Consider the following 13,904-nt stretch of genomic DNA (forward strand, 5'->3'; position numbering starts at 1 on the left):
GTGCGCACCTTCGCCAGGGTGCGCACCTTGATGCGCACGCCTTGGCTGGGCTGCGCACCTTGGTGGGCGCCATGGTGCGCACCTTTCGTGCGCTCCAAGGTGCGCACGAAGTCGGAGCTCGGTTTGCCCCGGGTGCGCACCTTGGTGGGCGCCATGGTGCACTCCGAGGTGCCCAAGATTGGTGCGCACCAAGGAGCGCTCCGAAGTGCGCTCCAAGGTGCGCGCGAAGTCGAAAGTTGGGTTAATTGTCCGGTTTGCCTCGGGTGCGCACCTTGCGTGCACCTTCGCCAGGGTGGGCGCCTTGGTGCGCACACCTTGGCTGGGCTGCGCACACCTTGGCACCCGCGTTTCCTTCATTTTAAATTTTTTTTTTTTACAATCTCTCAAGTGGGAAATTCTATAATCTCAACTTTTTTTGCCTTTTCAGGAAACTTTTGAATGGAGCGCATCATTGGTGCGCTCCGAAGTGTGCTCCAAAGCTCTCTCCAGCTGCGTGCACCTGCCCCGGCCGCGCACCCGGCCCCGCCCAGCTTCGCTCACCTGTCCCGGGCGTCTGGTGCGGAACCTTAGAGTAAGAAACATCACCGTGCACCTTGGCCAACGTGCGCGACTCGATCGAGCGCGCACTGGCCGAGGTGCACACCGATTTCACCTGGGTGCGCGCGCAGCACCTCGGGCGCACCGGGGTGCGCGCACAACGCCCGGGTTGCACCGTGGCCTGTGTGCTCGGGGCGCCTCGGGTGCGCGCTCGGTGTCGCCCCCGCGCGCGCGGTAGTGCGGGCAGCGCACCCCGGCCCGGCCCGGCCCCGACGAGAACGCAAACGGGCAAAAGGTTTATTCAAATAGCATTGCGACGCCCGGCGAAAAACTAAAAAAGGGTGCAACACCGGGACTTCCCGGGAGGTCACCCATCCCAGTACTACTCCGGCCCAAGCGCGCTTAACTGCGGAGTTCTGATGGGATCCGGTGCACTAACGCTGGTATGATCGCACCCGTTATGAGCTTGTCGCAGTGTGTACTTAGCAAACCGCGACCCACGTGCGAATCCACCCCGGCCACCCACCCCCGTCGAGGTGCACACCCTCCCTCGCGAAGTGCGCCCCGTTCGCCAAGTGTGAGCCCTGCCCGGGTGCGCGCACCTTGCTAGGGCGTCGGGTGTGCACCCGGCCCGGCCTACGTGCGTGCACCTGGAGGGGGCGTCGTGTGCGTGCAGTGTCCCGTCTGCAACGCGGTGCCCACACACCACCTCGGGCGCAACGACCTGCGCTCACATGTGGGCCGAGTGCACCTTGGTGCATGTTCGGGGCGCCTCGGGTGCACGCTCGATCTTGCCCCGGTGCACCAAGGCGCTCGGTTTGCCCCGGGTGCGCACTTGGTGCAAGGTGGGCACCCAAAATAGGGATCAAGCACCAAAACACAAGTTTCGGGATGCAAAATGGGACCCAAGGACCACAAATGCGTTCCAAGACCCATGATGGGTCCACGAGAACAAAAATGTGTTCCGAGACTTAATAAACAAATATTGGGTTTTAGGAGAAGAAACATGCTCTGATGCCCAAAACGAGAATCGACCCCGAAAAGGCCACAGGCCAAAAGTGGGATGCGAGACAAAAAAAAATGGGACCCGAGGACCAAAATTGGGTTCCCAGGTCGAAGACAGGGCAACCGGACAAGAAACGACCTCTAAGGCTCGAAATGAGTCCCGACGACTAAAACTTGACAAGAAGCACCCATCAGGCACCCAACTCGACACCCATGGGATGCCGACCCACCCGGGCTTCCACCTAGCACACCTTGGCACCCACCCACCCTCGCACCCAACCTCGCACCCAACTTAGCACCTTTGAACCCACATTGGCACTCACCCTGACCCTGGCACCTTGGAACCCACATTGGCACTCACCTTGACCCTGGCACCCACCTTTGCACTCACCTTGGGACCCACCCTGGCTCCCACCTCGGCACCCACCCAGACACCCACCTTGGTTCCTTGGCACCCACCTTGGATCCTTGGCACCCACCCCGACACCCACCTTGGCACGCAACTTGGCTACTTGCCACCCACCTTGGCTCCTTGACGCCCACCCCGACAACCACCCCGTGACCTACCCTGGCTAGGGTTGGTGCACACCCACCCTGGTGCCCACCTTGGCACCCACCCTATGACCCACCTTGGCACGCACCTTAGTACCCACCCCGTTACCCACCCTAGGACCCACCCCGTGACCCACCTTGGCCAGGGTGGGTGCCTTGGTGCGCACAACTTGCCTGGGCTGCACACCAGGGCGGGCTCAAGATGGCACCCGCGTTCCGTTTTTTTCACTATCTTTCAAAACGGAAATTTTAAAATCTCATTTTTTTCTTTTTTTTGCCTTTTCTGGAAATTAGTGAAGGCAGCGCATCAAAGGTGCGCAATGCTGGTGCGAACCCGGGAGCGCTCCGATGTGTGCTCCAAGGTGCGGCGTGCACGAAGTCCGAGCCCGGTTTGCCCCGGGTGCGCACCTCGCGTGCACCTTCGCCGGGGTGAGCACCTTGGCTGGGTTGCGCGCCCTGGTGCGTACCAAGGAGCGCTCTGAAGTGTGCTCCAAGGTGCGGCGTGCACGAAGTCGGAGCCCGGTTTGCCCCGGGTGTGCACCTCGGGTGCGCACCTCGCGTGCACCTTCGCTGCGGTGGGCACCTTGGCTGGGTTGCGCGCCTTGGTGGGCACCATGCAGTGCACGAAGTCGGAGCCCGGTTTGCCCCGGGCGCGCACCTCCGCCAGGGTGGGCACCTTGGTGCGCACAACTTGCCTGGGCTGCGCACCAGGAAGGGCTCAAGATGGCACCCGCGTTCCGTTTTTTTCACTATCTTTCAGAACGGAAATTTTAAAATATCGTTTTTTTTTGCCTTTTCTGGAAATTAGTGAAGGCAGCGCATCAAAGGTGCGCAACGCTGGTGCGAACCTGGGAGCGCTCCGATGTGTGCTCCAAGGTGCGGCGTGCACGAAGTCGGAGCCCGGTTTGCCCCGGGTGCGCCCTGGTGGGCACCATGGTGCGCACCAAGGAGCGCTCCGAAGTGTGCTCCAAGGTGCGGCCTGCACGAAGTCGGAGCCCGGTTTGCCCCGGGTGTGCACCTCGGGTGGGCACCTTGGTGCGCATGCCTTGCCTGGGCTGCGCACCAGGGCGGGCTCAAGATGGCACCCGCGTTCCTTTTTTTTCACTATCTTTCAAAACGGAAATTTTAAAATCTCATTTTTTTTTGCCTTTTTCTGGAAATTAGTGAAGGCAGCGCATCAAAGGTGCGCACCTCGCTGCCCACCACGGTGCGCAACGCCGGTGGGCACCCGGGAGTGCTTCGAAGTGTGCTCCAAGGTGCTGCGTGCACGTTGTCGGAGCCCGGTTTGCCCCGGGTGCGCACCTCGCGTGCACCTTCGTCGGGGTGGGCACCTTGGCTTGGTTTGCCCCGGCTGCGCTCCGAAGCGGGGTTATTGGAGCGCCGCCTCTTTTTTTGTCGGAGCGTTTGGTGGGGTTTCTCGCATTGGCTCTTCCGAGGCCCGGTTGCCACCCTGGCGCGCACGAAGTCGGAAGTAGGGTTAATTGCCCGGGTGCGCACCTTTGCCAGGGTGGCACCTTACCTGGGCTGCGCACCAGGGCGGGCTCAAGATGGCACGCGCGTTCCGTTTTTTTCACTATCTTTCAAAACGGAAATTTTAAAATCTCCTTTTTTTTTTGCCTTTTCTGGAAATTAGTGAAGGCAGCGCATCAAAGGTGCGCACCTCGCTGCCCACCTTGGTGTGCTCTGAGGTGCGCACCCGGGAGCGCTACGAAGTGTGCTCCAAGGTGCGGCGTGCACGTTGTCGGAGCCCGGTTTGCCCCGGGTGCGCACCTCGCCTGCACCTTGGCCGGGGTGGGCACCTTGGCTGGGTTTGCCCAGGGTGCGCTCCGAAGCGGGGTTACTGGAGCGCCCCCTCTTTTTTTGTCAGAGAGTTTGGTGGGGTTTCTCGCATTGGCTCTTCCCAGGCCCGGTTGTTGGGTGCGCTCCCACCCTGGCGCGCGCGAAGTTGGAAGTTGGGTTAATTGCCCGGGCGCGCACCTTCGCCAGGGTGGGCACCTTGGTGCGCAAACCTTGGCTGGGCTGCGCACCAGGGCGGGCTCAAGATGGCACCAGCATTCCCTTTTTCTCACTATCTTTCAAAACGGAAATTTTAAAATCTCATTTTTTTTTTGCCTTTTATGGAAATTAGTGAAGGCATCGCATCAAAGGTGCGCACCTCGCTGCCCACCTTGGTGTGCTCCGAGGTGCCCACCACGGTGCGCAACGCCGGTGCGAACCCGGGAGCGCCCCGATGTGTGCTCCAAGGTGCGGCGTGCACGAAGTCGGACCCCGGTTTGCCCCGGGTGCGCACCTCGCGTGCACCTTGGTGCGCACACCTTGGCTGGGTTGCGCGGCCTGGTGGGCACCATGGTGCGCACCAAGGAGCGCTCCGAAGTGTGCTCCAAGGTGCGGCGTGCACGAAGTCGGAGCCCGGTTTGCCCCGGGTGCGCACCTTCGCCGCGGTGGGCACCATGGCGTGCACGAAGTCGGAGCCCGGTTTGCCCCGGGTGCGCACCTCGCGTGCACCTTCGCCGGGGTGGGCACCTCGGCTGGGTTGCGCGCCCTGGTGCGCACCAAGGAGCGCTCTGAAGTGTGCTCCAAGGTGCGGCGTGCACGAAGTCGGAGCCCGGTTTGCCCCGGGTGTGCACCTCGCGTGCACCTTCGCTGCGGTGGGCACCTTGGCTGGGTTGCGCGCCTTGGTGGGCACCATGCAGTGCACGAAGTCGGAGCCCGGTTTGCCCCGGGCGCGCACCTCCGCCAGGGTGGGCACCTTGGTGCGCACAACTTGCCTGGGCTGCGCACCAGGAAGGGCTCAAGATGGCACCCGCGTTCCGTTTTTTTCACTATCTTTCAGAACGGAAATTTTAAAATATCGTTTTTTTTTGCCTTTTCTGGAAATTAGTGAAGGCAGCGCATCAAAGGTGCGCAACGCTGGTGCGAACCTGGGAGCGCTCCGATGTGTGCTCCAAGGTGCGGCGTGCACGAAGTCGGACCCCGGTTTGCCCCGGGTGCGCACCTCGCGTGCACCTTGGTGCGCACACCTTGGCTGGGTTGCGCGCCCTGGTGGGCACCATGGTGCGCACCAAGGAGCGCTCCGAAGTGTGCTCCAAGGTGCGGCGTGCACGAAGTCGGAGCCCGGTTTGCCCCGGGTGCGCACCTCGCGTGCACCTTCGCCGCGGTGGGCACCATGGCGTGCACGAAGTCGGAGCCCGGTTTGCCCCGGGTGCGCACCTCGCGTGCACCTTCGCCGGGGTGGGCACCTTGGTGTGCAGACCTTGGCTGGGTTGCGCGCCCTGGTGGGCACCATGGTGCGCACCAAGGAGCGCTCCGAAGTGTGCTCCAAGGTGCGGCCTGCACGAAGTCGGAGCCCGGTTTGCCCCGGGTGTGCACCTCGGGTGGGCACCTTGGTGCGCATGCCTTGCCTGGGCTGCGCACCAGGGCGGGCTCAAGATGGCACCCGCGTTCCTTTTTTTTCACTATCTTTCAAAACGGAAATTTTAAAATCTCATTTTTTTTTGCCTTTTTCTGGAAATTAGTGAAGGCAGCGCATCAAAGGTGCGCACCTCGCTGCCCACCACGGTGCGCAACGCCGGTGGGCACCCGGGAGTGCTTCGAAGTGTGCTCCAAGGTGCTGCGTGCACGTTGTCGGAGCCCGGTTTGCCCCGGGTGCGCACCTCGCGTGCACCTTCGTCGGGGTGGGCACCTTGGCTGGGTTTGCCCCGGCTGCGCTCCGAAGCGGGGTTATTGGAGCGCCGCCTCTTTTTTTGTCGGAGCGTTTGGTGGGGTTTCTCGCATTGGCTCTTCCGAGGCCCGGTTGCCACCCTGGCGCGCACGAAGTCGGAAGTAGGGTTAATTGCCCGGGTGCGCACCTTTGCCAGGGTGGGCACCTTACCTGGGCTGCGCACCAGGGCGGGCTCAAGATGGCACGCGCGTTCCGTTTTTTTCACTATCTTTCAAAACGGAAATTTTAAAATCTCCTTTTTTTTTTGCCTTTTCTGGAAATTAGTGAAGGCAGCGCATCAAAGGTGCGCACCTCGCTGCCCACCTTGGTGTGCTCTGAGGTGCGCACCCGGGAGCGCTACGAAGTGTGCTCCAAGGTGCGGCGTGCACGTTGTCGGAGCCCGGTTTGCCCCGGGTGCGCACCTCGCCTGCACCTTGGCCGGGGTGGGCACCTTGGCTGGGTTTGCCCAGGGTGCGCTCCGAAGCGGGGTTACTGGAGCGCCCCCTCTTTTTTTGTCAGAGCGTTTGGTGGGGTTTCTCGCATTGGCTCTTCCCAGGCCCGGTTGTTGGGTGCGCTCCCACCCTGGCGCGCGCGAAGTTGGAAGTTGGGTTAATTGCCCGGGCGCGCACCTTCGCCAGGGTGGGCACCTTGGTGCGCACACCTTGGCTGGGCTGCGCACCAGGGCGGGCTCAAGATGGCACCAGCATTCCCTTTTTCTCACTATCTTTCAAAACGGAAATTTTAAAATCTCGTTTTTTTTTTGCCTTTTATGGAAATTAGTGAAGGCATCGCATCAAAGGTGCGCACCTCGCTGCCCACCTTGGTGTGCTCCGAGGTGCCCACCACGGTGCGCAACGCCGGTGCGAACCCGGGAGCGCCCCGATGTGTGCTCCAAGGTGCGGCGTGCACGAAGTCGGACCCCGGTTTGCCCCGGGTGCGCACCTCGCGTGCACCTTGGTGCGCACACCTTGGCTGGGTTGCGCGGCCTGGTGGGCACCATGGTGCGCACCAAGGAGCGCTCCGAAGTGTGCTCCAAGGTGCGGCGTGCACGAAGTCGGAGCCCGGTTTGCCCCGGGTACGCACCTCGCGTGCACCTTCGCCGGGGTGGGCACCTCGGCTGGGTTGCGCGCCCTGGTGCGCACCAAGGAGCGCTCCGAAGTGTGCTCCAAGGTGCGGCGTGCACGAAGTCGGAGCCCGGTTTGCCCCGGGTGCGCACCTTCGCCGCGGTGCGCACCATGGCGTGCACGAAGTCGGAGCCCGGTTTGCCCCGGGTGCGCACCTCGCGTGCACCTTCGGCGGGGTTGCGCGCCCTGGTGGGCACCATGGTGCGCACCAAGGAGCGCTCCGAAGTGTGCTCCAAGGTGCGGCGTGCACGAAGTCGGAGCCCGGTTTGCCCCGGGTGCGCACCTCGCGTGCACCTTCGGCGGGGTTGCGCGCCCTGGTGGGCACCATGGTGCGCACCAAGGAGCGCTCCGAAGTGTGCTCCAAGGTGCGGCGTGCACGAAGTCGGAGCCCGGTTTGCCCCGGGTGCGCACCTCACGTGCACCTTCGCCGCGGTGGGCACCATGGCGTGCACGAAGTCGGAGCCCGGTTTGCCCCGGGTGCGCACCTCGCGTGCACCTTCGCCGGGGTGGGCACCTCGGCTGGGTTGCGCGCCCTGGTGCGCACCAAGGAGCGCTCCGAAGTGTGCTCCAAGGTGCGGCGTGCACGAAGTCGGAGCCCGGTTTGCCCCGGGTGCGCACCTCGCGTGCACCTTCGCCAGGGTGGGCACCTCGGTGCGCACACCTTCTCAATGTTTTCTTGCCTTTTCTGGAAATTGGTGAAGGCAGCGCATCAAAGGTGCGCACCTCGGTGTGCTCCGAGGTGCGAACCCGAGAGCGCTCCGAGGTGCCCACGAAGTCGAAAGTCGGGTTAATTGCATTGTTTTCCCCGGGTGCGCTCCGAGGTGCGCAACATCGGCGCGCACCAAGGAGGGCTCCGAAGTGTGCTCCAAGGTGCGCACGATGGCGTGCACCTCTGGTGCGCACGATTCGGAGCTCGGTTTGACCGGGGTGCGCACACCTTGGCTGGGTTGCGCACCTTTTGTGCGCTCCAAGGTGCGCACGAAGTCGGAGCTCGGTTTGCCCCGGGTGCGCACCTTCGCCAGGGTGCGCACCTTGATGCGCACGCCTTGGCTGGGCTGCGCACCTTGGTGGGCGCCATGGTGCGCACCTTTCGTGCGCTCCAAGGTGCGCACGAAGTCGGAGCTCGGTTTGCCCCGGGTGCGCACCTTGGTGGGCGCCATGGTGCACTCCGAGGTGCCCAAGATTGGTGCGCACCAAGGAGCGCTCCGAAGTGCGCTCCAAGGTGCGCGCGAAGTCGAAAGTTGGGTTAATTGTCCGGTTTGCCTCGGGTGCGCACCTTGCGTGCACCTTCGCCAGGGTGGGCGCCTTGGTGCGCACACCTTGGCTGGGCTGCGCACACCTTGGCACCCGCGTTTCCTTCATTTTAAATTTTTTTTTTTTACAATCTCTCAAGTGGGAAATTCTATAATCTCAACTTTTTTTGCCTTTTCAGGAAACTTTTGAATGGAGCGCATCATTGGTGCGCTCCGAAGTGTGCTCCAAAGCTCTCTCCAGCTGCGTGCACCTGCCCCGGCCGCGCACCCGGCCCCGCCCAGCTTCGCTCACCTGTCCCGGGCGTCTGGTGCGGAACCTTAGAGTAAGAAACATCACCGTGCACCTTGGCCAACGTGCGCGACTCGACCGAGCGCGCACTGGCCGAGGTGCACACCGATTTCACCTGGGTGCGCGCGCAGCACCTCGGGCGCACCGGGGTGCGCGCACAACGCCCGGGTTGCACCGTGGCCTGTGTGCTCGGGGCGCCTCGGGTGCGCGCTCGGTGTCGCCCCCGCGCGCGCGGTAGTGCGGGCAGCGCACCCCGGCCCGGCCCGGCCCCGACGAGAACGCAAACGGGCAAAAGGTTTATTCAAATAGCATTGCGACGCCCGGCGAAAAACTAAAAAAGGGTGCAACACCGGGACTTCCCGGGAGGTCACCCATCCCAGTACTACTCCGGCCCAAGCGCGCTTAACTGCGGAGTTCTGATGGGATCCGGTGCACTAATGCTGGTATGATCGCACCCGTTATGAGCTTGTCGCAGTGTGTACTTAGCAAACCGCGACCCACGTGCGAATCCACCCCGGCCACCCACCCCCGTCGAGGTGCACACCCTCCCTCGCGAAGTGCGCCCCGTTCGCCAAGTGTGAGCCCTGCCCGGGTGCGCGCACCTTGCTAGGGCGTCGGGTGTGCACCCGGCCCGGCCTACGTGCGTGCACCTGGAGGGGGCGTCGTGTGCGTGCAGTGTCCCGTCTGCAACGCGGTGCCCACACACCACCTCGGGCGCAACGACCTGCGCTCACATGTGGGCCGAGTGCACCTTGGTGCATGTTCGGGGCGCCTCGGGTGCACGCTCGATCTTGCCCCGGTGCACCAAGGCGCTCGGTTTGCCCCGGGTGCGCACTTGGTGCAAGGTGGGCACCCAAAATAGGGATCAAGCACCAAAACACAAGTTTCGGGATGCAAAATGGGACCCAAGGACCACAAATGCGTTCCAAGACCCATGATGGGTCCACGAGAACAAAAATGTGTTCCGAGACTTAATAAACAAATATTGGGTTTTAGGAGAAGAAACATGCTCTGATGCCCAAAACGAGAATCGACCCCGAAAAGGCCACAGGCCAAAAGTGGGATGCGAGACAAAAAAAAATGGGACCCGAGGACCAAAATTGGGTTCCCAGGTCGAAGACAGGGCAACCGGACAAGAAACGACCTCTAAGGCTCGAAATGAGTCCCGACGACTAAAACTTGACAAGAAGCACCCATCAGGCACCCAACTCGACACCCATGGGATGCCGACCCACCCGGGCTTCCACCTAGCACACCTTGGCACCCACCCACCCTCGCACCCAACCTCGCACCCAACTTAGCACCTTTGAACCCACATTGGCACTCACCCTGACCCTGGCACCTTGGAACCCACATTGGCACTCACCTTGACCCTGGCACCCACCTTTGCACTCACCTTGGGACCCACCCTGGCTCCCACCTCGGCACCCACCCAGACACCCACCTTGGTTCCTTGGCACCCACCTTGGATCCTTGGCACCCACCCCGACACCCACCTTGGCACGCAACTTGGCTACTTGCCACCCACCTTGGCTCCTTGACGCCCACCCCGACAACCACCCCGTGACCTACCCTGGCTAGGGTTGGTGCACACCCACCCTGGTGCCCACCTTGGCACCCACCCTATGACCCACCTTGGCACGCACCTTAGTACCCACCCCGTTACCCACCCTAGGACCCACCCCGTGACCCACCTTGGCCAGGGTGGGTGCACCCACCCTGGTGCCCACCTTGGCACCCACCCATCCTAGCACCCAGCCTGTGACCGGGCTTGGAACCCAACCTTGCACCCGCACCCGTCTTGGCCAGTGTGGGTGCGCACCCATCCTGGCACCCACGTTGTGACACACCCTTTAACCCACGCACCCTAGCACCCACGTTGGCACCCACCTTGGAACCCAACCTAGCAACTTGGCACCCACCCCGTGACCCACCTTGGCATCCACCATAGCAGTCGCCGACTTGGCACCCACCTCGGCACCCACCTTGACACTTGTGGACCCACCTTGCCACTCACCCTAGCATCGACCCATCCTAGCACCCACCCTGGCACCTTTGCACCCTAGCACTCACCCATCCTAGCACCTAACCTGTGACCCACCTTGACACTCACCCTCGCACCCACCTTGGAACCCAACCTAGCACCCACCCACCCTGACACCAACCCTAGCACCTACCCACCCTTGCACCCACCCTGTGACCCATCTTGGCACCCACCCATCCTACCACTCAACCTATCACCCACCTTCTCACCCACCTTGGCATCCACCTTAGCACCCACCCACACTGGCACCTTGGCACCCACCTCGGGCAAGGTGGGTGCACACCCACCCTGGCACCCAATTTAGAACCCACCGAGCATGTTACCCACCTTGGCACCCACATTGCAGCCCACCCTAGTACCCACCCTATGACCCACATTGGCATCCACACCCTAGCACCCAGGCACCTCGACACCCGCCTTGACACCCACCCTAGCACTGAACCTGTGACCCACCTTGGAACTCACCCTAGAACCCACCCACCCTGTGAACCACCTTGGCATCCACCTTAGCACCCACCCACCTTGGCACCCACTCTAGCACTCACCCATCCTAACACCCAACTTGTTACCCACCTTGGCACCCGCCCTCACGTCCACCTTGAAACCCACCCTAGCACCCACCCACGCAGGAGCCCACCTTGGCACCCAACCTAACACCCACGCATCCTGGCACCCAACTTGTGACCCACCTTGGAACCCACCCTAGTACCCACCTTTGAACCCACTATATCACCAACCCACCTTGGCACCCACCCTATGACCCTCTTTGGAATCCACCCTAGCACGCACCCACCCTGGCACCCACCATGGAGCGCACCCTAGCACCCACCCACCTCGGCACGCACCTCAACACCCACCTTGGTGTGCGCACTGCGCCAACCTCTCAAAGACCCTATGTGGTGCGCTCCAAAGTGTACACCTTTGGTGCGCTCCAAGGTGCGCACCTTTGGTGCACACCGAGGTGCACACCAAAGTGTGCACCGAGGTGAGCACCAAAGTGCACTCCAGGGTGCACACCAAGGCGTGCACCTTTGGTGCGGTCAATGCAAACGAATTCGGAAGTTGGGGTCGATGTCCTAATCGCTGCTGCAGACTACACGTATGAGAATCGGACAAATAGCTTTATATAGGGGAGGTGTTGCGTTTGATGGGTCGACTCCCCTGGTTGTGTGCACTGCACCAACTTCAAAGACCCTGTCTTGTTTAAGAAGTCAAAAGTTGGGGTGGATGTCCTAATCATTGCTGCAGTCTACGCATGTATGAGAATCAGACAAATAGCTTATATAGGGGAGGTGTTGCATTCGGTGGGTTGACTCCCCTGGTTGTGCGCACTGCGCCAACCTCAAAGACCCCGCATAGCAGAAGAAGTCGGAAGTCGGATTTTGGTGAGCACCAAGGCGTGCACCTTTGGTGCGGTCAACGCAGACGAATTCAGAAGTTGGGGTGGATGTCCTAATCGTTGTTGCAGGCTACACATGTATGAGAATCAGACAAATAGCTTATATAGGGGAGGTGTTGGGTTTGATGGGTCAACTCCCTTGGTTGTGCGCATTACGCCAACCTCAAAGACCTTGTTTTCGTTAAGAAGTCAAAAGTTGGGGTCAATGTCCTAATGGCTCCTGCAGGCTACACATGTATGAGAATCGGACAAATAGCTTATATAGGGGAGGTGTTGGGTTTGATGGGTCGACTCCCCTGGTTGTGCGCATTACGTCAACCTCAAAGACCTTGTTTTCGTTAAGAAGTCAAAAGTTGGGGTCGATGTCCTAATTGCTCCTGTAGACTACACATGTATGAGAATCAGACAAATAGCTTATATAGGGGAGGTGTTGGGTTTGATGGGTTGACTCCCCTAGTTGTTCGCATTACACCAACCTCAAAGACCTTGTTTTCGTTTAGAAGCCGAAAGTTGGGGTCGATGTCCTAATTGCTCCTGCAGGCTACGCATGTATGAGAATCAGACAAATAGCTTATATAGGGGAGGTGTTGGGTTTGATGGGTCGACTCCCCTGGTTGTGCGCATTGCGCCAACCTCAAAGACCCTGCATTGCGGATGAAGTCGAAAGTCAGAGTTTGGTGTGCTACAAGGTGTGGTCGAAGGTGCTCACCTAGGTGTGCACCTTTGGAGCACAGGAAAAGTGCCCTCCAAAAGTGCGCACCTTTGGAGTGCACAAAAGTGCCCTCCAAAAGTGCGCACCTTTGGAGCGCAGAAAAGTGCCCTCCAAAAAGTGCCCTCCAAAAGTGCGCACCTTTGGAGCGCAGAAAAGTGCCCTCCAAAAAGTGCCCTCCAAAAGTGCGCACCTTTGGAGCGCAGAAAAGTGCCCTCCAAAAAGTGCCCTCCAAAAGTGCGCACCTTTGGAGCGCAGAAAAGTGCCCTCCAAAAAGTGCCCTCCAAAAGTGCGCACCTTTGGAGCGCAGAAAAGTGCCCTCCAAAAAGTGCCCTCCAAAAGTGCGCACCTTTGGAGCGCAGAAAAGTGCCCTCCAAAAAGTGCCCTCCAAAAGTGCGCACCTTTGGAGCGCAGAAAAGTGCCCTCCAAAAAGTGCCCTCCAAAAGTGCGCACCTTTGGAGCGCAGAAAAGTGCCCTCCAAAAAGTGCCCTCCAAAAGTGCGCACCTTTGGAGCGCAGAAAAGTGCCCTCCAAAAAGTGCCCTCCAAAAGTGCGCACCTTTGGAGCGCAGAAAAGTGCCCTCCAAAAGTGCGCACCTTTGGAGCGCACAAAAGTGCCCTCCAAAAGTGCGCACTTTTGGTGCGCACCAAGGCGCTGGTTCGGTCGTTGCAGGCGAGTTCGGAAGTTGGGGTCGATGTCCTGAGCGGAGGTGCAAACTACACAGGTGTCGGAATCGGACAAATAGCTTATATAGGGGAGGTGTATGCTTCGATGGGTCGACTCCCCAGGTTGAGCGCACCGCGCCAACCTCAAAGACCCTACGGTATGGATGAAGTCGGAAGTTGGGTCCGATGACCGATTCGATTAGTAGGTATGCTCATGAGGTCGGAATTTGGGTCCGATGACCTGCCATGTGCAGGAAGGCGAATGTTGACACTGTGCGTTGCAAGGTGCACACCAAGGCGCTGGTGCGGTCTTTTTAGTCGAGTTCGGAAGTTGGGGTCGATGTCCTGATCGGAGGTGCAAGCTACACAGGTGTGGGAATCGGACAAATAGCTTATATAGGGGAGGTGTATGCTTCGTTGGGTCGACTCCCCGGGTTGAGCGCACCGCGCCAACCTCAAAGACCCTACGGTATGGATGAAGTCGGAAGTTGGGTCCGATGACCGATTCGATATGTAGGCATACTCGCGAGGTCGGAATTTGGGTCCGATGACCTGCCACGTGCAGGAAGGCGAATGTTGGCACTGTGCGTTGCAAGGTGCGCACCAAGGCGCTGGTTCGGTCGTTGGA

At 60.6% G+C, this 13,904-nt stretch overlaps 2 non-coding genes across 2 annotated transcripts; both read right to left on the reverse strand.

Annotated features, from left to right (window-relative positions):
• Positions 1-875: 875 nt before the first annotated feature.
• LOC131867429 (5S ribosomal RNA) lies at positions 876-994 on the reverse strand. The gene has a single exon (XR_009365982.1). It is a non-coding gene; the product is annotated as a 5S ribosomal RNA (ribosomal RNA).
• A 7,804-nt stretch (positions 995-8,798) lies between these two features.
• On the reverse strand, positions 8,799-8,917 carry LOC131867435 (5S ribosomal RNA). Its single transcript, XR_009365988.1, has one exon. It is a non-coding gene; the product is annotated as a 5S ribosomal RNA (ribosomal RNA).
• Positions 8,918-13,904: the final 4,987 nt, after the last annotated feature.

The sequence above is a fragment of the Cryptomeria japonica genome, unplaced genomic scaffold (assembly GCF_030272615.1).
Source record: "Cryptomeria japonica unplaced genomic scaffold, Sugi_1.0 HiC_scaffold_172, whole genome shotgun sequence".
NCBI classification, from domain to species: Eukaryota; Viridiplantae; Streptophyta; class Pinopsida; order Cupressales; family Cupressaceae; genus Cryptomeria; species Cryptomeria japonica.